This window comes from Orcinus orca, chromosome 6 (genome assembly GCF_937001465.1).
Source record: "Orcinus orca chromosome 6, mOrcOrc1.1, whole genome shotgun sequence".
NCBI classification, from domain to species: domain Eukaryota; kingdom Metazoa; phylum Chordata; class Mammalia; order Artiodactyla; family Delphinidae; genus Orcinus; species Orcinus orca.
This window is the reverse complement of record NC_064564.1, coordinates 51434706-51457768: the sequence shown is the minus strand read 5'-3', so window position 1 is coordinate 51457768 and position 23063 is coordinate 51434706. Positions and strand designations below refer to the sequence as shown.

General features: G+C 38.7%; 1 pseudogene; it reads right to left on the bottom strand.

Moving 5' to 3' along the window:
• Positions 1 to 18394: 18394 nt before the first annotated feature.
• Positions 18395 to 18698, bottom strand: LOC101288118 (histone H4-like; annotated as a pseudogene).
• Between the last annotated feature and the right edge of the window lie 4365 nt (positions 18699 to 23063).

The window sequence follows — 23063 nt, the reverse complement described above, 5'->3', positions numbered from 1 at the left end:
ATTGTAATTTAAATACTGCATAAGTATATTTTTTTGTAAAAGTTTTTCCGACTTTAAATAAAAAGAATTTATAATATTAAATTCATATCTATTTGTTGTATGATATTGACAGAGTGATTTGACATCTAGTATGACCATAGAGATATATCATTTATTAAAGGAGGTTAAGGGGAATATATTTCAATTAGAACTAATTCTCTTTCAAGATACAGAAGATCAGGCCTCAATTAATAAAAACAGCTATTCTGGGGCTTCCCTGGTGGCACAGTGGTTGAGAGTCTGCCTGCCGATGCAGGGGACAAGGGCTCGTGCCCCGGTCTGGGAAGATCCCACATGCCGCGGAGCGGCTTGGCCCGTGCGCCATGGCCGCTGAGCCTGAGCGTCCGGAGCCTGTGCTCCGCAACAGGAGAGGCCACAACAGTGAGAGGCCCGCACACCGTAAAAAAACAACAACAACAACAAAAAACAGCTATTCTTTTTGAGTGCATGTTATGTATTAAACATTTGAGTGTTCCAAAGACAGGTAAGACTTCCTCTGTCTTTCTGAAGAGTTTATAATATATTCAAGAACAATAAGAGCAATAAGCAAGCAGTAAGAGACAAATCCCATAAATAAGAGATTGTCTTGTACAAAACTTCAAATGCCAGGGTGACACCTTAATTCTGGTGATGGATTCAAGAGTATATACATATGCCAAAGCTTATTAAATTGTATACTTTAAATATACACAGTTTGTTGTATGTCAAATCTACCTCAATAAAGCTTTTTTTTTTTAAATTTATTTTTGGCTGTGTTGGGTCTTCGTTGCTGTGCATGGGCTTTCTCTAGTTGTGAAGAGCGGGGCTACTCTTTGTTGCAGTGCACGGGCTTCTCATTGCAGTGGCTTCTCTTGTTGTAGAGCACAGGCTCTAGGTGCACCGGCTTCAGTGGTTGCAGCATGTGGGCTCAGTAGCTGTGGCTCACAGGCTCTAGAGCGCAGGCTCAGTAGTTGTGGCGCACAGGCTTACTTGCTCCGCGGCATGTGGGATCTTCCCGGACCAGGGATCGAACCCATGTACCCTGCATTGGCAGGCGGATTCTTAACCACTGCACCACCAGGGAAGTCCCCAATAAAGCTATTTTTAAAAATACCAAGGTAAGAAGATTTTAAATATTATGCATAATAAAAACTAGTTTTTAAAGCAGAGAAATGATAAAATTGGCATTCTGCTTTATGAAGAATAAACTGGTGACAGTTAGTTGACCGAATTAAAAAGGAAAAGTGATAAAGCCCCAAAAGTACCTCCGTATAAGTATTCTGCTAGATTAGGTAAGTATTTTGATTGTGAAATGTTTAATAGACCTAAAGTTACTGGCTTAAAGTACTGTTAAAGAAAACTTTGCTTGAAGTTTTATTAAGACTAAGAATGATTACCAAGAGGTCCAAGGGCCTGGGATAATTGCATAGTTTACCTCCCAGTCTTATAGAAGACTATGATAATGATGATAGAGTATGATAGTGAAAAATATAAGCACCTCCTAACTTCCACATTTTTATCTGTGAGGTTATGATTAATATTGGATTGACTTACATTGGCTCAAGTCAGTAAAGCCCAATTCTGTATCTTTTTCTATACAGAATCAAGTCTAAGTCATCTCTTTATCTAATTAGAGAATTAAGGGTGGTTGTACAGTCCAGTCACTTCCTCGTAATTGTGGTCTGTGTTATGTCAGGAGAAGATTAAGCGTGTATGTGTTTATGCTACGTATATACAATTAATTTATTCTATAAATATGCAAGTGAAAGGAAGAAAATGAGTAAGTATGTTGGCAAAAATTGTGAAAACAGAAGCCTAACCAGGAGAAAGGAATACAAAGTTGTTCTTGAAGGAAAGAAATCTCTTTGTATGTTTGCTTTTCCCAGGTTTTAGTCTCTCATTATCTAGAATATAATTGAAAAATAATATTTAAAAATAGAATATATTTCCCAATAAGATGAAATACTTTCACCCAAATTCTCACTTGGTTATAAAGAATTTCCCTATATTTAAATTTTTATAAAGGTTCTCATATTACATAAATAATTTCTCAATCATGTTATTTGAATTACAAAGTTATGTTCTTTGAAGAACCATTGGCTTGAAGTGACCTCAAAAAATGTCAGTTTTGGATGCCTAAATAAGTCAAGTAATGGAATAAGCTTAAAAAAAAAAGAAAGAAAGCAGACCAAAAACATAACCAGATTTACCATAGTCATTTTTCCTGGTTTGGGAGAGAATGACTTCAACCTGAAAGCATTTTTTGTCATTTAAAACAGACTTTTTGGTGAGATCCCCTTAAAAAGAAATACAGGTTTCCAATTAAATTTGCTGGAGCAAAGACATGAATTTCTCTCTGCTGCTTCCAGAAAACAGTAATGAAAATGGCAGTCAGTGGTTAAATGGTATAAGACCACACAAGGACAAAGACAGGAGAGGCGATGACAACAGATTGTAAATATCAATAACATTTTGAAAACTGGAAAATTGGTGAATAGTATTTGACTTAACAGAACTGAGAAAGCTGACACTTAAGTGGGAAAGCCAAAAAGAAAAAAGGAAGTAAACCATTCCAAAGATAGAAAACGCCAACATTATTTAGGAGGCAGTGGTACATTGGAAGAAACAAATAAAAACAAACAAAAATAACTCTGAGAAAGCAGAGACAATTCAGGGAGAATGATAAAACAAAAACAATTATGGAAAAAGAAACCTTTCAGAGAGATAAAGTATTGCATTCATAAAGCACTAACAGGGTATTATAAAAATATTTAGAGAATAAATAGACTCTTAAAAAGTAAAAATACAAAAGCAGAAATTTCAATGTCTGTATGTTGCCAGGAAGGCTGAACAAATAAAGAGGTTGAACAAAGGGATGGAAAATAGGAGAAAAAAAATATTTAATTAAAGGGAAATTCACATAACATACACTTACAATTTTCAAGTGTACGATTCAGTGGTTTTAGTGAACTCATGATGTTGTACAATCCTTTCCCTCTAGTTTCCAAACTTTTTCATCACCCCAGAAGAACACACTGTAAAATACATTTTAAATGAACGAAACTAGCTAGAAGGTCCGACATCTGACTAACAGAAAAAGAAAACAGAGAAAATGGTGGGAAAGAATTATCAAAGAAATAATTCAAGACAAATTTCCAGAGCTGATGGATTTGCATTTCCTGATTGAAGGGACACACTGTGCCTTTTTCATGCTATGCCCAATGAAGTGTGAGAAAAGACTAACACTAAGATACATCCAAATAAAATATTAGAATATCAGGGATAAAGAGCAAAATCCTAAAACTTTCAAAGACAAAACACAAGTTACATGAGAATAACTGGGTATCACAATAACTTCAGATTTTGCAATAGCACCCTGGAAGATAATGGAGCAATGCATTTAAAACTGTAGGTAAGGGCTTCCCTGGTGGCGCAGTGGTTGAGAGCCCGCCTGCCGATGCAGGGGACACGGGTTCGTGCCCCGGTCCGGGAAGATCCCACGTGCCGCGGAGCGGCTGGGCCCGTGAGCCATGTCCGCTGAGCCTGCGCGTCCGGAGCCTGTGCTCCGCAACGGGAGAGGCCACAACAGTGAGAGGCCCGCGTAACGCAAAAAAAAAAAAAAAAAAAAAAAAAACTGTAGGTAAAATTATTTCCACCTAGAATTCTATAGCTAGCTAAATTATCAATCAACATCGGGGAAAATGTGATATTTCAAAATGTAAGATTTCAAAACCTTTATCTCCTTTCCTTTCTTAGAAAGCTAGTGAGAATGTACACTGAGAAAGAAGATGTGGGGGGCAGGAGAAAAGGAGATCTACCAGAGGAAAGAAGTGAAGAGTGTTTTGATGATGGTGAGGATGATGATGATGATGATGATGACAGGAGGTCCCAAGATGACACAAAAAGACAGAGATTCAGGAGGGATTTTTCCCCATAGGAAATGAAACATATATTGCAACAGATTAACTAAAGTGTTTAGACATATTGAACAAAGATTCACAGTTTTCCTTGAAAGTTTGAGGGTGAATTAGTAACAGGTACATAGAAGACAAAGCAAATGAAAACAAATGAGGCAATGATTAATGCCAGGAAAGAAAAACAAAAATACCGTACAATAATGAAAATGTTATTATAGCAAACAAGGTGGCTCATTTGTGAATCGTAATATAAGCATAATAAAGTAAACACTGAATATTGATTTAACTCCAAATTGTGATACTACATTATAAAGATGGAGAAAGAGAGGGACAGAGAGAGAGAGAAGCTGGATTATATAGGGAGACCTATATAAGAGAGATTAAACCCTCATCTTTCAAAGTAGGAAGTCAGTAGATAGTATCTAAAACTTTTTTGGAATAATCAAGAAATTCTAGAATAACCCACTTAGAAATAGGAAGGTAAATACTAAGATAAAAAAGAAAAACAAAAAAAACCCCTAACAGACTTGAAAGCAGTGGCCACTAGAAATTTGGAATCAGGGATGAAGAGTATAGATCAGAAAACTGCTGGTTTTTGTTCTTGTTGTTAAAAATCCTGTAATATTCTCCGATTGTTTAAATTAGTTACCCGTACTATTAAGCATTCTATTAAGTAGTTATTTGGTGAATATCATGAATATTACATATGGTATGAATAAAAGTAACTGCCTTAACCTTCCTTACATAGATATTTATGACTTAGAATAAAATGTCCAATTATAGCTCACATACAGATTCAATACTTAGTCTTAAGCAACTTAGATGGAAGTGAAAATGGTGTGCTAGAAAATTATGATGATTTTAAATGTGGCTCTCTTGGTGACAAAAATACTGATGATGGAGATGCCTGTGAAGAATTTGAATCAAATTGTTTAATGAATATATATGAGTAGGAAAACATCCTAAAATAGTATTAGATAACATGTTATTATAAATATGTATACATGTATGTGTAAATAAATTATTAAATGATTTTTACTATGTCTTCAAAGTTTCTAAAATATTATATATTCTAGTAGGGCAAAAAACCCTAACACCTCACTATTTTTGTATCTTCTCATTAGGAAAATAAGGGATTGATTTAATTTCGAGGTCCCTTTATATTTAGGAAAATTTGGTAGTTGCTTCCTGCATTGTTCTCTGAAGCTACTAGTAATTACATGTGAATCAACTTAAGAATCTACCACTAACTAGTTTTTCTTTCTTTGTCCATCCTATATAGTCACTGAAAACATGATTGTGTGAAATATGTGTGTTGTGTTATGTCTCATACTGTCATCTTAATTAATTAAAAATTAAATCTTCCATACCACTCAAAATATTCTGGTAAGTAATCTTAGTCTATACACTTTAGGAAAAGCTAAAAATCATTCACTCATTCGAGACTGAAATTATCTGATACAATTTTCATTGACAGGCTCTTAAAGTTAAAGGAAAGTCTACAGATTTATTAACCCAGAAGGAATGGACAAAATGTATGCTATATAATTTTATAATTGAGAATTTAAACTGTAAAAGAAAAACTATCCAATAAATGTCTCATCTCTTGTGTTTTAACCCTATCCAAAATTAATCCCATGCTTTTGGCCACATCCCTGACAATGGAGTCTTTCATTCTAATTCTGTGATGTTAGCCTGGGGTCTAGGAACATCCGTGAGAAGACAAAAAGGAGGAATCACCAAGGAAACCACTATAGAAATTCCAATTATCTTTTAGGTGCTTTACAACTGATAGCTGAATACCTTTTGCACATGGTCACTCTTGTGATAGGGATGCTTCAGGGTTCATCTGTGGCAAGATTGTGTGTGGAAAACCTTGGACTTCCAAAGAATAAAGAAATCAAAAACCCCTCCAAAACAGAAACAAAACATCAAACCAAAATAAAAACCAGACTACGCATCTTCCTAATAGAAAAGGGATATTTCCTTCACTGTATTTATCAAAGAGATCATTCTGATGTAGCTAACAGCAGTGGAGCCAAATTGTTCATTTTTTTTCAGTTGTTTATAGATGCCACTAGAAAAGGTTTCAGTGCGTTTAGACAGGGAAGAGGGCATGCACCTTTTTCACCTGTTACTCTTCCTGGGAGAGCCAAGTCTCTCTAATAATTTCTAAGGGAAATATTTAATTGCATAGCTTCCTGTAAATAAATGTATTTTCTTATTTAATATGGTAGTGAAGAAATCCATTTTTTAAAAATAAATTTATTTATGGCTGTGTTGGGTCTTTGTTGCTGTGTGTGGGCTTTCTCTAGTTGTGGCGAGTGGGGGCGACTCTTCATTGCGGTGTGTGGGCTTCTCACCGTGGTGGCTTCTCTTGTTGCGGAGCACGGGCTCTAGGCACGTGGGCTTCAGTTGTGGCACGCAGGCTCAGTAGTTTGGCTCACGGGCTCTAGAGCACAGGCTCAATAGTTGTGGCGCACGGGCTTAGTTGCTCAGCAGCATGTGGGATCTTCCTGGCCCAGGGCTTGAACCCATGTCCCCTGCATTGGCAGGCAGATTCTTAACCACTGTGCCACCAGGGAAGTCCCAAGAAATCCATCTTTATCCTCCTCTCTTTTTAGTATTTTTTAGAATGAGGTATTAAATGGTAATAACAAAGTTCTCTTTGTTTTCCTTTCTTTGAGAGTTCGTTACTGAATACTTACAACATTTCATCATAAAGGGGAAAATAACCCAAGAATTATCTGATCTTTAATGACTTCATTTTAACAAATGATACAAAAAGAGAAGCAAGATGAAGGACATCCTCTTAACCTATTCAGATGGAAATGTCAATCAAGAGGAAACATTCTATAAATGTGTATTGATACAAGCAAAGTTGCATCATCTGCCAGCATTGTTATGCTGTGCAAGAAAATACTTCCAGTGCTAAGAAGCAATGGCTAACTATTGTTTTCATATTTCTATTTTTTATGTTTTGATATAAAGCAACATCTATATTAAAAAAATGGATAGGGGGAGGAAAAGGAGAGCAATTAGGGTAGGCTATAAAGGTTGTAAAACTCCTAACTGGTGTGGTTACAGGGCATGATGGCCACTGAATAGATCCATTAGTCATAATTGTTGCTGTCAGGAGCCAGTTAAATGGCTGTCTCTGAGGAGGTCACCTTCCACATATGAGCTGCCCTACACTGAGTATTAGACTTGTCAGGAGGCTGAATCCTGACTCATCTGGACAAACCTTAAAAACCTTTTTTTTTTTTACTTAATAGAAATGAAATAGCAAAGCTTAAAAGCAATTTAGTGTTTCTAAACTGAACTAAAACACATAGCATACATAGTGGTGATAACACTAGAAAAGCTTTATTGTCTGCTGTCCTGTTCCCAACCTGTGCTGGGTAGTCTCCGTTTGCCTCTTTAGAGCCACTCAGCTTCTCCACCAGGCTCTGGGCTGACCTCTATGGTCAGGACCTCTGACTTCCATCTGGACTCAGCCCATAGGAAGTCCTAGTGGGGACTGAAGGATGGAGGAGAGGGAATTTTTATTTCTCTGCTCTCGGATATTTAATTCCTTGGTGTCTTATTTCTTGGGCCTTGTGCTCCACCAAGGACCACAGCAGGGCCAGGTGAGGGTGAGGCAAGTGAGGTCTTGGGTACAAAATTTAAGGGGACACTCACTCTCAGGGCTGTGAAGGGCAGGGTCAGCTCCTGAGAGTAAGGGCCTCCTTAAATCTGACGACTAATTCCTTACATTTATTCTTCCTTTAATCAAGAGGATTCTGTTCCTTATAATCAAAGCAGTACAGACCAAAATAGTAAGGCAACAGAAGTCTGAGAAGTAGCTGGAGAATACCTGGTTGTTCTAAATGAATTCTGGATTATAGGACCTAGAAACATTACATCCCAGGCAAGGACAGGCTCCATAACTTGTAAGATCTAGTGAAAAAAAAGAAGTGAAAAAAACGGAAATGTAGGGCCCTTGTTGAAAAACTCTTGAGAACTTCCAGAAAGCAATAGTAGAGCACTAAACCAAACATGGAACTTTCTGAGTGTGAGCCCCTGTGTGACTACACGGGTCACACAGCCAGGAAGCCAGCTCTTCTGGGATATTTGCAAGTGAAATTGCTGATCTTTGACGAATTGTGGAGAATTGGAGAAGCATGAGAAAATTAAGTTAAAAGTCATTTCAAAATCTTGAAATCCCTGTGACAGCAGCATGGGTTTCTTATGCATCGTTTTGGCCCAGGGTGTTTATTAAACCCATGGTGAGAACTTAGCAGCAACAATAATAACTAATATTCACCGAGCTCTTATTATGGGCCCATAGCCTGCTACATGGTAAGTATTCCTCTTTGTTGAAGGAATGGATGGATAGGGGAAATTCAGAAACTAGCTAAGGGTTTTATATGAACGATCTCATTTAATCCTTAAGCAACCTCATAAGTAAATATTATTATTATCCCCACTTTATAGATAAGGAAAATGACACCTGGGGAGTTAAAGCAATTTGCCCAAGGTCACACGGTTAATTAACCTCTGGGATTAGCACCTGTATTCCTCTGATTTCAAAGTCTAAACCCTTAACCACTCTGCCCATAGTAGGCACTTGGGAATAATTGATTGGTTTTTGGATTATCTTTTGCTATTAACTGGTCATATGTCTAACAACTTTACTAACCTGACACTAGCAAATAATAATTATTATTCAAAATCTTAGAAATTCCAACTAGTAAATACTAACTGTACAAGAGACTCTGATCATATATAGGACATTCTCTCCTTAGGCAGATATATTCTCAGACATTTTTTTTCAAAGCAGTTCCCTTTGTTTTATTTTTTTAAATTAGTTATCTATTTTCTACATATTAGTGTATATATGTCAATCTCAATCTGACATTATTTATTTATTTATTTAAATTTATTTATTTATTTATTTTTGGCTGTATTGGGTCTTTGTTGCTGCGTGCAGGCTTTTCTCTAGTTGCGGAAAGTAGGGGCTACTCTTCCTTGCAGTGCGTGTGCTTCTCATTGCGGTGGCTTCTCTTGTTGCGGAGCATGGGTTCTAGGTGTGTGGGCTTCAGTAGTTGTGGTGCACGGGCTTACTTGCTCCACAGCATGTGGGATCTTCCTGGACCAGGGCTTGAACCCGTGTCTCCTGCATTGGCAGGTGGATTCTTAACCACTGCACCACCAGGGAAGTCCCTCAGACATTTTAAAATTACCTTTCTCCTCTTCTGTCATAGGGCAAGGGGAAATTATTATATCCTGGATATAATATATGATATACTGTGTCATGGATACCTACAATCTTACAAATGTGTCATGCTAATTAGAACTCGATAGTCATGAAATCGCATGTAGATAAAATTATGTAGATAAGAAAAAGCTACACATCTGAACCCTTAGTGACAAATTTCAAGGAGTAGAAGTCTTAAAGAAGAAAAATCCCTTAAGAATGGAATGTATACGTTAATACTGGTGAAAGCAGATCTACACTTCTCCCATCATTTTATGCAAGGTCCTGTATCCAGTACCAGTCTTGTGAAATCCCCAGGCTGTAGGAGTGTCTCCAAATCTGGGAGCAGCCCAGGACAAGCTTTCTCTCAGGTGGATGCAGCAATCTCTAAGTACCTCAGTGTGCACAGCAGGAGAGCAAACCTCTGAACCTGAGTGTATGGTGAGACTGCTTGGTTCACCACCTATTGGCCGTTCTTGCAAAGGAGGCACCTTTCTCTCACAAAAGTAGGTTAGTGCAGCAGCACGTAATAAAAATAAAAAGTAGGAGAGATTAAAAGAAAGAAAGCAGAGAGGAGAGAGAAAATATAGTATCAGACAGATGCTGGAGAAAACAGCTGTGTTCTCTACAAGGGTAAAAGGGGGCAAGAACTGCCTGCCCTGCTCCCCAGTACAGTAACTCTTCAAGGTGTGATGTGCCTCAATTGTCCTCCCTTCCCCTCAAAACTCACCTCACATACACAGACATCTGCACCATAGTTGTCACTACGAGTGCTGCACCCAGCTTCTACTGGCTCCTGTGCACTGGTAGTGCACATTTCTTCCTAACTCCATGTTCACTGACATCACTTTCATCGTTTGAAATCAGCCACAGAGTATTTACACTGAAGAAATCAACAAGCACTACAATTTTTTCCTTAGTGTTTTAGTCTGTTTGGGGTGCTATAACAAAATATCATAGACTAGGTGGCTTTTAAACAACAGAATTTTGATTTTTCACAGTTCTGGAAGCTGAAAGTCAGAGATCAGCATCATCGGGTTAGGGTAAGGGCCATCTCCAGGTTGCAGACTTATCGTCCTATCCTCAGATGGCAGAAGGGGGCTAGGGAGTTCTCTGGAGTTAAGTAAGTGCCTAGGCGAGGGGTTATGTTTAAATCTGGGGTGAGGTGGGATGGGGACAGGACCATAGCTAAGGAAGCAGCAACAGAACCAATTGCTACTTTTTTTATACAGCAGGTTTTTATTAGTTATCCATTTTATACATATTAGTGTATATATGTCAATCCCAGTCTCCCAACCAATTGCTACTTTTGCATACATTCTCCACAAATACAAAAGCCAGGAGCAAGGGCAAATGACTTCTTCCTGGTAATGCCCTCTTTTTCTGGTTAAAGAAAATTCTTTAGAAATCTTATAGTTCTGTAAGTCTCATAGGACAGAACCGAATCACATGGCCACACCTTGCTATAATGGAGTCTGGGAAAGTATCTGGCAAAGGGGAACAAAATAGCCATAATGGGCTTGGGTTAGGGTAAGTAAAATACAGTGTGTGGGTCAAGTCTAGACCTTCACCTGTTTTTGTAGAGCCTGCAAGCTAAGAATAATTTTTACATTAAATATATCAGTACAGGGACTTCCCTGGTGGCGCAGTGGTTAAGAATCCACCTGCCAATGCAGGGGACATGGGTTCGAGTCTTGGTCCGGGAAGAACCCACATGCTGCGGAGTAAGTCTGTGCGCCACAACTACTGAGCCCACGTTCCACAACTACTGAAGCCTGTGCACCTAGAGCCTGTGCTCCACAACAAGAGAAGCCACCACAATGAGAAGCATGTGCACCACAACGAAGAGTAGACCCTGCTTGTCGCAACTAGAGAAAGCCTGAGCACAGCAACGAAGACCCAACACAGCCCAAAATAAATAAATAAAATAAATAAAATAAAGAAAAAGAAACTACTACTCTACAATGTGTTTAAAAAAAAAAAGTACAGATCCATCATATCAAAATAAGAAAAGTAAGCTTTATATGTCATGCTTTTTTTCCTAGCTTTACTGAGATATATTGACACAAATACATTGACACATAATACATACACAAATATATTGAGATATAATTGTGTAAGTTTAAGGTTTGCAATACATTTATTTGATACATTTATATATTGCAAAATGATTACACCACAGATAGCTAATACCTCTATCACATTAAATAATTACTATTTCTTTTTTGTGGTGAGACTATTTAAGATCTACTGTCTTAGCAACTTCCAATTATATAATATTATTAACTATAATTACCATGCTGTACTTTAGATCCCTAGAACTAATTCATCTTATAACTGGAAATTTGTACCCTGTGACCAATATCTCCCATTTCCCCCACACTCGCAGTCCCTGATAACCACCATTTTACTCTCTGCTTCTATGAGTTTGGCTCTTTTAGATTCCACATATGAGTGAGACCATACAGTATTTGTCTTTCTCTGTCTGATTTCTTTCACTTAGCATAATTCCCTCAAGATTCATCCATGTTCTCAGAATTTCCTTCTTTCTCATGGCTAAATAATATTCCATTGTGTTTACATATACCACAACTTCTTTATCCATTCATCCTTTGACAGAAACTTATGTTGTTTCCATATCTTGGCTATGGTAAATAATGCTTCAATGAACTTGGGAATGCCGATAACTCTTCAAGATCCTGTTTTCATTTCCTGTGTATATACACCGAGAAGTGGGATTGCGGGATCATGTGGTAGTTCTATTTTTAATTTTTTGAGCAACATCCATACTATTTTCCATAGTGGCTGTACTAATTTGCATTCCCACCAACAGTGCACAAATGTTCCCCTTTTTTCCACACCCTCACCAACACTTGTTATCTCTTGTCTTTTTGATAATAGCCATTTGTTTTGCTATTAAGTTATATGAGTTCTTTACATAGTTTGAATATTAACCCCTTATCAGATATGTGATTTGCAAATACATTCTCCCATTCCATAGGTTGCCTTTTCATTTTGTTGAGTGTTTCTTTTGCTCTGCAGAAGCTTTTCAGTTTGATGTAATCCCACTTGTTAATTTTTGCTTTTGTTTCTGTGTTTCTGGTGTCATATCCAAAAAATCACTGCCAAGACCACTGTTGAAGAGATTTTCCCATTTCCTTCTTGGAGTTTTACAGTTTCTGTTCTTATGTTTAAGTCTTTAATCCATTTTGAGTTATTCTTTTAAGTGGTATAAGATAGGGGTCCAATTTTATTCTTATGCATGTAGTTACCCAGGTTCCCCAGCTTCATTTATTGAAGAGAATATCTTTACCCATTAAGTTTTCTTGGTTCCCTTGTCAAATATCAGTTGACCATATATTCAAGGGTTTATTTCTAGGCACTTGATTTTGTTGCATTGGTCTATGTGTCCTTTTTTTTCTGCCAGTACCATACTCTTTTGATTACTATAGCTTTGCCATGTAGTTTGAAATCAGAAACTGATGCCTCTAGCTTTGTTCTTCTTTCTCAGGATTGCTTTGGCTATTTGGGATCTTTTGTTGTTTCATACAAATATTAGGATTTTTTTTTATTTCTGTGAAAAAAGCAGTTGAAATTTTGATAGGGATTTCATTGAATAAAGATGACTTTGGGCAGTATGGACATTTTAACAATATTAATTCTTCTAATCCACGAGCATGGCATAATTTTCCATTTGTTTGTGTCTTTTTCATATTCTTTCATCAGAGTTTTGTAGTTTTCAGTACAGATCTTTCACCTTTTTGGTTAAATTTATTCCTAAATACTTTATTGTTTTTGATATTATTGTGAATGGGATTATTTTCTTTATTTCTTTTTTGGATGTTTTGTTGTTAGTGTATAGATGCCCAACTGATTCTGTATGTTGATTTTGTATTGTGCAACTTTACTGAATTCATTGATTAGTTCTAACAATTTTTTTGGTGGTGTCATTAGGATTTTCTACATATCAGATCATATCATCTGCAGAAAAAGATAATTTTGCTGCTTCTTTTTGGAGTTGAATGCCTTTTATTTCTTTTTCTTGCCTGATTGCTCTGGCTAGGACTTCCAGTACTATGTTGAATAAGAGTGAGAGTGAGAATCCCTGGCTTGTTCCTGATTATAGAGGAAAAGCTTTTAATTTTTTGCCATTGAGTATAATGTTAGCTGTGGGTTTCCCATACATGGCCTTTATTATGTTAAGGTATGTTTCTTGTATACCCGATTTGTTGAGCATTTTTTATCATGAAATGTTGTTGTATTTTGTCACTTTTTTCTGCATCTATTGAGATGATATGGTTTTTATCTTTCATTCTATTAATGTGGTGTATCACATTTATTGATTTATATATATTGAACTATCCTTGCATCTCAAGGATAAATCCTGATTGATCATGGTATAAAATCTTTTTATGTGCTGTTGAATTTGGTTTGCTAACATTTTGTTGAGAATTTTTGTATCTATATTCATTATGGATATTGGTCTGTAGTTTTCTTTTAGTGTCCTTACTTATCTGGTTTTGGTATCAGGGTAATGTTGGCCTCATAAAATGTGTTTATTAGTGTTCCCTCCTTTTATTTTATTTTTTTAGTGTTCCCTCTTTTTAAATTTTTGGGAAGAGTTTGAGAAAAATTGTCATTAATTTTTCTTTAAACGTTTGGGAGAATTTACTAGTAAAACCACCTGGTCCTGGGCTTTTTTGTTTCTTGCGAGTTTTTTGATTACTGATTCAATCTCCTTACTCTTTGGTCTATTCAGATTTTCTATTTCTTCATGATTCAGTCTTGGTAGGTAGTGGGTTTCTAGGAATTTTTCCAGTTTGTTGGTGTATAATTGTTCATAGCAGTCTCTTATGATCTTTTGTATTTCTGTGGTATCAGTTGCAATATATTCTCTTTCATTTCTGATTTTATTTAATTCTTTTCTTAATTTTTCTTTGTCTAGCTAAAGGTTTTTCAATTTTGTTTATCTTTAAAAAAACAGTTCTTCGTTTTATTAACTTTTTCTATTGTTTTTCTGGTCTCATTTATTTCCTTCTGCTAACATTGGGTTTAGTTTGTTCTTCTTTTTCTAGTTCCTTAAAAGTGTAAAGTTAGGTTCTTTGATATCTTTCTTTTCTCTTAACGTAGACATTTATTGCTATAAACAGCCCCCTTAGAAATGCTTTTGTAACATCCCGTTAGTTTTAGTATGTTTATTTATAGGGATCAGGGCAGGCAGTGGTGGTGACCAGAGTCAGTGCTGATTACAGAGGGCCAGCTGCAGGTATCTATGTAGTGGTAAGGACCAGTTGCAGATACATATGTAGTGATGGGGGCCAGGGCAGGCAGCAAGGGCTGGGGCCAACTATGGACTCACTGACAGCTGTGGGATGCCAACTGTTGTTGTGTACTACCATGGCTGCTGGGTCTTGCCATGGGTGCATGGCAGTGAAGGCCAGTGATGGGGGCTGGGCCAGGGGCATGCAGATGCCTAGCTGGAGGGGCTTAGCTGCAGGTGAGAGCAGTAGTACAGGCCAGTGACAGAAGACAGGGTCTAATCTGGTCCCACAAGCACCTGCATGGGCTCTGGTCATTGATGTGCTCTCCTGTGGCTGCACAGTCTCCTCCTGGGTATATGTATTGCAGTGGAGCCCAGTGACAGGCATCAGGCCAGTGGCATGCAAGTGCACAGCTGGAAGGGCTAACCCTGAATGTACATACAGTGGTGGGTTCAACTCAGAGGTCTAGACTGCATTCACAGAGCTGCAGAGGCCTGGGCTGAGTTAGTGCAATCCCCCGGCTCTGGTAGGGTGAGAGGTGGGGAAGGGAGCAGGGAGGGACTCAGGCGGCTGTTGTCAGTGAAGATGAGTATCTGTGGGGTGAAAGCTGATGACATCTTCAGGGCTCCTCAGTGGCTGTTTGGGCCATTGGTTTCTTCTGTGGCCAAATCTGTCAGGTTTATCTGCAAAGCTGGTCACTTTGAACTGTAATTGCTCTAGCTGTATGGCTGCTACTGGTAGCCCTTGCTTTTCTTCCTTGTTTCTAGCCATCTCTATATGGCTCATCTTTTCAGGTCTGGGTTGGGTGAATCTAAAGTGGGATGTTTGTGCAGTGTCCCAAAAGGCTGGGGAAGCTAGTTACTCACCTTACTCTTCCTTTCCTGCTGAAGGAAACTCTTTCTAGTTGGGAAGTTTCCCCTTGGCATTGAGCCATGCTGGCTTGGGGGATGGGGTGAAGCAGGCAGAGTTAAGCTGTCTTCCCTCTTTTCTTGCAGTTGTTTTCAGGTTTTTGTTCCACTGTGTTGCTGAAGTTGTTTTTTTTTTTTTTTTTTTTTCTTTTTTGGTCGTGCTGTGCAGCTTGTGGGATCTTAGTTCCCCCACAAGGGATTGAACCGAGGCCCTCAGCAATGAAAGCACAGAGTCCTAACCACTGGACCGCCAGGGAGTTCCCTGTTGCTGAAGTTTCTTAAGTGGACCCCAGAGCTCTCCCAGAACTGTTTTTGTTTGTGGATAACTGTCTAACTGTTGATCTTTGTGGGAGAAGGGACGCTGAGGTCTCCTATCACACCATTTTTTTGACATCACTCACCTTTTATGTCATGCTTTTAAAGGCACAATGGATATGGATTATTTTGCTTTCAAAATAGTTGACAAAGTATGTGTTTATTGTACAGTCACTATACCTGTGTGAAAAGATTACATTATATATTGACATTCCCAGATTCATCACAATGTTCCCAACTCACAGGAAATCAATGATCAGAAAAATATGCATATTTAAAATGCAACATATCACAGCAGAATTTCTCCACAAAAATAAAAATGAAAAAATTGCAACCATAGTAAATTTCTGAGTGACTCATGTTAGTCGAGCAAGGAAAGCCGTTTACTGATGGTGAGTTAATTAAGTCATGTTTGATTGCAGCAGCTAAAGACATATTTCTGGAGAAAATAAACTTGTTTAAGACCAGTAGCCTTTCACTGAGAACAGTTCCTTGAAGAGTTGGGGACACTGGGAGCAACATCAATAGTTAATTAAAAAACAAAGTATTAAACGATTTCCACAGGTTTTCCTTGTCTCTTGATGAGTTGACAGATGTTACTAATACCGTTCAGTACATTGTTTATTCAAGGAGTCAATGCTGAGTTTGACTGAAGAATTAGCCTCTATAAACTGTCAGCATGGAACAACTATAGATGAGAATATTTTCAAAGAAGCTGAGAAAGCTTTAATTCAGTACAATCTGAAGTGGAATCTGCTAAGATGAGTTCCAACTGATGGTGATAAAAATATGTGTGGAGCAGAGAAGGCTTACCTGAACAAATTTATAAGGCTTGTGAAATGATAGGTATTTAAAGCCTGTGGTTAATCTTGTTATTCATCAGTGGGTCATTTGCAGAAAGTTTTTCAATTTCTTGTGCTTTTGAACCAGTAGCCTCCATGTTAAACTTCATTTACTCTGGTGGACTTAACAATCATTAGTTCTGTGAACTTTTGTCAAAAATAGAAGCTGAATATTTTGCCTTGCCCTGCTATACAGCAGTTTGATGGCTTAGCAGTGGTAGTTTTAACGCAGTTTTTGAACTCAGGCCTGAGACTGAATTTTTTTGAAATGAGAACTTCCCTCGATCACTTTTATTGAACACTGACTGGTTTTGAAAATTCGCTTTTGCTGCAGACTTGGTCAATTTCTCAATATCAAATTACAAGGCAGACAGTGCCCATATGCAAATGTAATGCTGTGGGAAAGTCATTTTAAGAACAACTGATGCTGCTTGAATCACAAGTAATGTCAAGCTGTTTAATATACTTCCTGTGCTGTCAAAGTTTTAAAAAGAAGCAAGATCTTCATTCCCACAAAAATTTGCAGGAGATATATTCTCTATGCTCAAACTACAGTTCCAAAAGCATTTTTGGATCTTAATGCATGTGGAAAGGAAATTTCCATATTTCAAAATCCATGTAACTTTGCAGCTGAGTATCTTCCACCTAACCTTCAATTGGAAGTGATTAATCTGCAATATAATGACATGGTAATTGGCAAATATCAAGAGAAGAACCTAATAGAATTCTGTAAATTACTTCCAAGTGATAAATATGCTCAATTAAAATCATACTCTCATAGATTGATATCAGTATTTGGCCATATCTATCTGTGTAAAAGGTGTTTTCAAAGATGAAATGCATAAAATCACATTACAGATCAGCATTAACAGATGAATATGTGGAACTGATTTTGATGACAGGGAATTCAAACTTTGAATCCCAATTAAATGAACTATTATCTTCCAACAAAGAATTCCATTCTTCTCATTAGTAGACACGAATTACAAATGATTGTGCTCAATTATCATTACACTTTGGAGTTCATCAATAAAAGTTTTGTGGAAATTTGTTTTCTCTCTTTTTATTTAAGTTTCTATATAATATCCTCAATTTTGCCTCTTGGTTCACAAACCTAAAATATTTACTTTCTGGCTCATTACAGAAAAAATTTGCTGACCTCTGGTTTTGATCAATCCTGTTCTATCCCCTGGGGCTGGAAACACTGCTGGGTCAAATAAAAATCGGTATTGTTTTAACATGGGAATTCCATCAAAATAATGTATCTTGATATTAGCAAGGATCTGATGGTGTCATATGAGTAAGAAAAGTGAGTGGTTACAGTTAATACGGATACATGGCTACATCATCCCTATTGCTCCAGCTGACACTGAGCAAGCCACCACATATGAGGTGGCTGAGGCTATTCTAGAACAGCCAAGCTGCCAGCTGACTGCAGACACATAAGTAGACTCAGGAGGAACCAGCAAAAGCCAGCCTATATCAGAAGAATTGCCTAAGCAACCCATAGGATCCTGAAAATGAATAAATGTTTCTTTTTTTGTTTGTTTGTTTTTGTTTTTTTAGGTAGCCAGTCTTTTTATCAGCACCATTTGCTTGTGCTCATCTATTGTACCCCTTTTTAGAAGACCTATTTCTTTTGCTTTGTTAAAAAACAACAAACCCCGATTTCTCAACACCTTAGTGTGACAAAATGTTCCAGGATTAAGTTATGTAATTGCATTGCAAAATAATAATGCATTTACCTTTCAGCAGCCTTATGCAAACCGCTATTGAATTGTACCTACTCAGATTTAACAATTCTGCAATGCACAACAACCCTTTATGTGACTTCATGGGATGCCCTGAAAAGGGCTCTTTTTTTCAATGTTGAGGTATGGCAGATCCTGTACTCTCAGCCACCGAAGCCCTAGAATACATCCCTGGGGTTTGAGCTTGTAGACTACCATGGCTGTGCCTGCTTTGGGCTTGGCGTACTCTGTGTAGGTGACTGTATCCTGGATCATGTTCATCAGAAGGACTTGGAGCACCCTGCTGGTCTCCCCTTGGAAGAGGCTGGAGATGGGCTTAATGCCTCCATGCTGGGCCAGACACTGGATGGCAGGCTTCCTGATCCCCAGGTTTTTGCACAGCAGTTTTCCATGGTGCTTGGCCCCTCCCTTCCCTGGGCCCTTTCCACCCTTACCATGACTAGACATGGTTGCTTTTGCAATATAAACATTTGTGATTTTAAGCCTCTAAGTTTGTTACACAGCAAAAGCTAACTGTTGTAGGTAATCAAGGTAAGATTGATTGAGAGATATCTTCTTTTTGCCCCTTCACTGTACCCCAGGAGATGGACCTATATGAACAGCATCATTGGTTCCCTTGTGTCAGAAGATCAGAAAGAGAGAGGAGAATGAGGGAGGTCAAAGTATTAACTCCTGGGCTCTCCTCTCCCTGTTGGGTCACTGTGGACTGGCTGTGTTCCTTGACCTAAGCTCCCAATTCCTGTCAGGTAGCCCCTATGTACACAGCCTTCTCCATGTTTGGTAACTACTCCTTATTCTTGCCCCTTTAGGCTCAGAGGTGATTTTGGGGGCCTCAATGTTCCTGAGTTTCCCTTGTGATCTCTTTATTCCATGCCCACACCTTTGTTTATAGTCCCTTATTAAATGCTTCTCCATTTTCCTAATTTGATTGTGCCATCTGTTTCCTGCTGGGACCCTGACTGAGAGAGTAGGCCTTATCCGGGAGGTAATATCTCAGCAAAGGCTTGAATGATTCAATGGAATGAGTCATGAGAATATGTGGGGGGAAGTGCCAAGATCCTGCAGCAGAGAGTAGGCAGGGTTATTGGAGTGGAGTTGGCTGGGGTGAGTGTAGAAGGCAAGGTCAAAGATTAACAGGCAGTGTGTGTGTGTGTTGGGGATGGAGGTGCATGGTACAGGGAGACTGATCATGTATAGTTTGTTGACCTTTGTAAGGGCTTTGGCTTCTCCTCTAAAAGAAATGGGGAGCCATTGGAGCCATCTACTCACATCTAATTAAGTCTAATAAGACTACTTTCTGTTATGTGTCGACAGTGGAGCCCTGTGACTCAGTTCTGAATTTCTCCTCCCAGTTTCGTTCCTGCTGATGAATGTGTGTGCGTGTTGAGCTAGCCCAGCATGCTTGGGCCTGAGTTCAAGGCTTTGTGCCTCTCCTGATGCTGTGGGGGACATGACCTTCTCTTACAGTACAGGATTCACACTACAGTGTCTTTTTTTGTTAGCATATTCTTTTCAGTTCAGTTAATGATTTGGGAGTGGACACATTTTTCTTACTCTCTTTCTTTTTTTGTTGTTGTTAAAGTCAATAGGCCCTTCTCTACTGACTTCAAAACGTGTACTTATCTAAAGGGTCTGGTACAATAGAGAACTAACTGCTTAACAACTTCAGGGGTAATAATACAAGGAGTTTAACAGAGAAATGCTGTCTGCTTGCTTATCTCTGCAAGAAGGTGGTTTGTCCTGAATATTTAAAAGGCAAAGAGTTCATTTGCATGTATTGCATGTAGGATCTAAGCCTATCCAGAAAATAATATACAGATTTGAAGTCTGTTTTGATCCTTCAATTGAAATTTCCATCTGAGCTGGGGCTTCTGGTATTAGGTCTAGACCACCCTCTGCAGGTTACATGAATGAAGTTGATTCTTCTCCCATGGCCCCCATCCGGGTCCAGTCTCTCCCTGCTGTTTCTCAAAAATTCTCCCCAGGCTGACTCTCAGGGAATATAGACTCCACATATCTATATCAGATATGGGTGTGCCTTACTCAGTCCAGCTGATTTTTCCTAGTCTTACCCCAATCAAAATGTCACTCCAGGGCTTCCCTGGTGGCGCAGTGGTTGAGAGTCTGCCTGCCGATGCAGGGGACACGGGTTCGTGTCCTGGTCCAGGAGGATCCCACATGCCGCAGAGCGGCTAGGCCCGTGAGCCATGACCGCTGAGCCTGCGCGTCCGGAGCCTGTGCTCCACAACGGGAGACGCCACAACAGTGAAAGGCCCGAGTACCAACAACAACGACAACAACAACAACAAAAATGTCAGTCCATACAGTAGCTGTATTCCCTCAGGCCCCATTCTTTGCTTTCAGCTCAGAAGGAAACCAAGCTACTTAGCTAATCTGATTAATTAAGCAGGCAGGAGACTTCTCTTCCTGGCTAACAACACAGCTGGCCTATCAGAACCAGTTCTAATCTTTGTTGTCTAACCTTGATCCTGATTTCTTTTTAAATTTGTTATTATTATTTTCAAACATTTCTAGCCCTGCTCATGAAATGGGCTGTTCCAATGGGTATGCAGTAGAAAGAGAACTGGACTTTGTCCCTCTGCAATCTTAATTTCCCTCGCCAGCAATGGACAGTTAAACTAAATCAGAAAAACATCAAAAAATTTTGAGAATCAACACAGGACTTTAAGGTCGTTAAAGTAAACAAAACTCCCAACAACTTAACCTACTAATTATTAGGAGAGAACATTTTTTTTTTTACATTTAAAATTTTTTTTAGCATTTAGCTCTCTTTATTTACTTTTTCTTTTTTTTAAAATTAATTTTTATTGGAGTATGGTTGCTTTACAATGTTGTGTTAGCCTCCACTGCACAACAAAATGAATCAATCAGCCATACACATACAGATATCCCCTCCCTTTTGGACTTCCCTTCCATTTAGGTCACCACAGTGCATTAGGTAGAGTTTCCTGTGCTATACAGTATATTCCCAAAGAGAGAACATTTTTAACAGAAAAAATCAAAGCATAACCTCACAAAGAACAGTCCTTTACACTGAATAAATTTATTTTTATGAAAACTTAATACATTGTCTTTATTTTTCATTTCAGCACTTAGTTAAAACTTTGTCATAGACTGGCAGCTTCTGACATCCTTTCTGGTTCTAAAAGTCTATACCTCTAGTCTTGTACAAATAAATCTCCAGGATGAGCTGGCTCCCTGAGGCTCTGGATTGTGTATTTCATCTTGCTATCTCTCATATCTAGCACAGTGCCAGGTATAGCAATAGATTAAATAAATTAAAAGGTAGAAAAATCCTTGCTGAACTACAGTCATGTATAGAAGGAGTATATCCCAGAAGTAGGGTGAGTATATCCCAGAAGAGAGTGAGCCCTTGTGCTTCCAGCCTAGCCCAAGATCTGCAGCAAGTTGTTGTCAGTTTTAGGTTGTTGGTTTAACAGCCTAAATCCCTCAATCCTGCCCAAAATCAGAATCTAGGGGAAGTGTCAAAAGTGAAAAATCACAGACTCACCATCTTTCTTTAAATGGGCGTTTCCCCAAACACTCCTAAAACCAGACTTTCTATAACAGATGCAGTACATTTATTTATTGAGAGCCAGAGTGCCTCTTGATCAAGATGCTTTACTCCTTGTGCCTAATTTTCATTATTTATAAAATGTGTGTAATAACTGTGCCTGCTTCATAAAGTTGGATTAAATGAGTTGACATACATTGAAAGGTGCTGTTCACATAGTTAAATGTTCATTTGTAACTTTGACTAATGTATCTCAAAAAATAAGGAAATAGAAAAAGAATTTTTAGGGGCTTCCCTGGTGGCGCAGTGGTTGAGAATCTGCCTGCTAATGCAGGGGACACGGGTTCGAGCCCTGGTCTGAGAGGATCCCACATGCCGCGGAGCAACTGGGCCCGTGAGCCACAACTACTGAGCCTGCACGTCTGGAGCCTGTGCTCCGCAACGAGAGGCCACGATAGTGAGAGGCCAGCGCACCGCGATGAAGAGTGGCCCCCGCTTGCCACAACTAGAGAAAGCCCTCGCACAGAAATGAAGACCCAACACAACAAAAATAAATAAAATAATTTAATAAACTCCTACCCCCCAACATCTTCTTAAAAGAAAAAGAATTTTTAAAAAGAATTAAAATAGTCCTAAAAGAAGTGCTGTTGTATTTGGAATTATTAAGGCTGCACAGGGGGGACTTCTCTGATGGTGAAGTGGTTAAGAATCTGCCTGCCAATGCAAGGGACACGGTTTCTATCCCTGGTCTGGGAAGATCCCACATGCCGCGGAGCAACTAAGCCCGTGCGCCACAACTACGGAGCCTGCGCTCTAGAGCCCACGAGCCACAACTACTAAAGCCCGCGCTCTAGGGGCTGCATGTCGCAACTACTGAGCCCACGTGCTGCAAGTACTGACACCCACACGCCTAGAGCCCGTGCTCCGCAACAAGAGAAGCCACTGCAATGAGAAGCCCACGCACCGCAATGAAGAGCAGCCCCCGCTCGCTGCAACTAGAGAAAGTCCACGTGCAGCCAAGACCTGACGCAGCCAAAAAAAAAAAGACTGAAGGGGAATATCATCAAAGTCCATAAAATCAAGAAGGCAGTTATAAACCTTATAACACTCCTTTCTCTCAAAGGGTAACAGATTGAATATATAAGTAGGTTCAAAATTAATTTAGATAAATTCTTACATAATAAATGCATAATAGATTATTGAGAGAACTGAAGATGGTCTGTGGTATATTATTACTTTTCTGAAGTGGAGTATAGGAAACCAAATCTTTCTTACAA